Source organism: Arachis ipaensis, chromosome B02, assembly GCF_000816755.2.
Source record: "Arachis ipaensis cultivar K30076 chromosome B02, Araip1.1, whole genome shotgun sequence".
Taxonomy (NCBI): domain Eukaryota; kingdom Viridiplantae; phylum Streptophyta; class Magnoliopsida; order Fabales; family Fabaceae; genus Arachis; species Arachis ipaensis.
Window position 1 is genome coordinate 88,576,748 of NC_029786.2, and position 3,418 is coordinate 88,580,165.

The 3,418-nt window shown below is 32.0% G+C and overlaps 1 long non-coding RNA gene across 1 annotated transcript in view; it reads right to left on the reverse strand.

Moving 5' to 3' along the window:
- Positions 816-3,418, reverse strand: part of LOC110268956 — a 4,443-nt gene continuing 1,840 nt past the window's right edge. Inside the window, exons 3-4 of the long non-coding RNA XR_002357744.1 lie at positions 1,602-1,689; positions 816-982 (exon numbers count right to left, since the gene is read on the reverse strand). This is a non-coding gene — a long non-coding RNA (uncharacterized LOC110268956). The remainder of the gene's footprint in view (positions 983-1,601; positions 1,690-3,418) is intronic.

A 3,418-nucleotide genomic window follows, 5' to 3' on the forward strand; every position in this document is an offset into this window, starting at 1 on the left:
ATCTCCCCGTAAATTAATATAAAATTTAATAATACCATAGAAAATAAAAAACCAAATAATTTCAGCAATCACCTTTATTTATTATTTTTTGTCTTTTATCAAAGTTTTATTATTTTTAAGTAGCCACTTTAATTTTATTTAGTATTTTTGTCTTTTTAGATTATATTTAAATACTAAAAAGCAAGAATCACAACTAGAAAATGAATTAATACAGACAGATTTAGTCTTTATTATAGACGGATTTTTGGTTACCGACGAAATTACCGATGGATTTTGTCCCTCTGTAAAAGCTCCGTCGGAAATTATTTACCGACGGATTTTTACTAGTTACCGACAGATTTTCCCTCTATAAATTCTCCATCCATTTCTCGAAGGCGATGAACTTTCCGACGGATTTTCCGTCTGTAATTACAGACGAATTTTCAGACGGATTTTCCATCTGTAATTACAGGCAGATTTTCAGACGGATTTTCTGACGGATTTTCTGTCTGTAATTACAGACGGATTTTTCGACAAATTTTCCGTCTGTAATTTGAACTTTGGAAAATCATCTCACACTCTGATTATAAACAGAAAATTCGTCTGTAAATCCGTCAGTAATGTAAAATAGAATTTTTTTTATTTTTCTAATTACAAAATAAACTTGTTTTCATACAAAATAAATATAAATTTAATACAAATTTTTATCTAATTTGTATTCGAATTTCAAAAATAAACAAATTCATCGTATTATCAAACTAAAAGAAAAGTACTATAAACAAGCAAGTCAATATAATTCAAAATATAGACAAAATGTATTGATCATCAACTATAATTCCTAGTATATTATTCAACCATACTAAAACTATTAGCTATAGTCTTCAGTGTCATCTTCATCCTCATCATCATCATAGTCCTTTAGTGCATTCCTGATGTGGCGTGCCAGTGCCAGTGCCAGGATTATCCATTCCTGAGGGCTTGTATATTTGGAGTAAACCAAGTCCTACATATATAAAAAACATAACCGATTCAAATTGAAAAAGAATAAAACAACTTTTTTTTCACGGACTATTTTCAAGTTACTACTCACACCAAAAGACCATTCTTCAATAAGAGATTTGATCTAATTAAATAACCTCCCATTATATAAATTAAAAAAAAATGTATAGAGATTTATATATGCAGCTATGTAGGCTATTAAGAGATCTGATAATGTATTATTATTGTAGCAAGAAATCAAAAGTGATGAATAAGATATCTATATATCCTAGTTTGTATTATTCAATTTTAATTACATCAACCTAATTTGTATTTTAATGAAGAATTAGCACCCAGAGTCTATAAATGTGTATCTTGCACTCAGAGCAAAGTTAGACCTAAGATTTTGAGATTAATTGGACAGAGAAGTCAATCTTTGCTGAAGTTCAACAGCCTTGATTGATCTAGCATACTAACTTATTTGGATAAGCTTTGGTTCAATATCTATGTTCTAGGGTTGTACATTTAAAATCCAAAATGTGATTAACCGGTTCAATAGTATTTTCAATTGCAAGCTGTTTTCAATCTTCTCCAATTTGGATTGAAGAAAATCCCAAATAATTATAAATATTTGAGTCTTGTACCTGTGCTATACTCATGAGGTTGGAGCTGCTTGGCCCGGGCCTTATCAACCAACTCCTTCCACTTTCTTGATAATGTATAGACGTCAACCTACAACATACATCAACATACAATGCAATGTGTTCCATACCATAAGTCTAGACACTCAGACTAACAATTAAATTGACAAAGTGGCATTATATTATGTATTTGACCAGAATAAAATTCCAAAAGAATCAATGTGATATTCATGTAGCATCAAGCATTACTACAATATGGACTTCAGTAAAATAGATACATAAATCATGTATCTACGCAAACAGATTAATAATGCATTAGCAAAGTAAGCCAACAAAGAAAATATATATATATATATATATATCATCCTGTCCTAAAACTAAACCTAACAATGTAAAATTCAATGAAAATGAGAATACCGAAATCAAGATACCAAATTATCAAAGTGACAAATATTTTAGAATGGAGGAAAACAATGGAAAGCAAAATATAGAAATTCGAGTTATTTTTAGAAATATAGACAATGTAAAAAGCAGAGGATTTATATGTCTCCAGGGTTACTCGTCTAAACCGCTCTATAATGGTCTCTGTGTCAGTTCTGAAAAGGGGAAGGATAGATCTCACAGTAATTAAAAACTTATCTATTAATTTAGAAGGCAAGCCATCCCCATTTGCCCAAAATAGTTCCTTATCTATTATATTGAAGCTCTCATTATTTCAGTGATAAAAATTTACTCATGGAAATCAATATTTAGATACTTATTTACCTTATTCATATCTTTAAGGAATTATAGAATAAAAATAGTGGAAGATAATTACAAGGAAAGCGATTCAAATGAAACACTTGTATTTGTACAAAAGAGCCATGAAAACTGGGGAATAATCATGAATAAACTACTGCATTATAAAAAAGAGACAGACACACTAATTAATAACACAAAGCTCTGTGGAACGTAACTCCCATGGCATCATCCTCAAGGAGAGGTAGATAAAGATCAGTAGATGGTGACAACCACAGCCTCGTTGCCACGCTCGAACAATTCTACATTCTACATATAAACCACTAAATCTTGTTCCAGTACAAAGTACTGGAAGTCTAGAACTTTAGTATTCAAAATTTAATTCTTTTTATATATTAATAATTATCAAAGGTTATACATACATCTTCCTACAAGATCAGTCATTCACGTAGATATTACAAGTTTGATAGCGATTCTTAAATTATTGGTAACGAAGATTAAACAGCAAAATAATCATTGTGATCTATAAGTCAACTATCATTTGTCAAAACAAACTCACACCAAGTATTTGGCACAAAGACACTGATAGTGCACTAGCTAGCATCTACAGATTGAGCTTCTTCTGTTACTTGTAATAAGACCCAAAAGATAAAGGGTTAATGTTACCACGTAAGGTGGGATAACTACTCCACGACATAACTGTATACAACAACAAACAACAACAAAGCCTTGTCCCACTAAGTGGGGTCGGCTACATGAATCAAACGACGCCATTGTGCTCTGTCATGTATCATGTCTACAGAGAGACCGTTTACATGTAAATCTCATTTGACCACCTCATGGATGGTCTTCTTAGGTCTTCCTCTTCCTTTCGCCTTTTGTCCATCTTCTATCTCATCCACCCTCCTGACTGGATGTTCTATCGGTCTTCTTCTCACATGTCCAAACCACCTGAGACGCGATTCAACCATCTTTTCCACAATGGGTGCTACTCCAACTCTCTCCCTTATATCTTCATTCCTTATTTTATCCAATCGCGTATGACCACTCATCCATCTCAACATCTTCATCTCTGCCACACT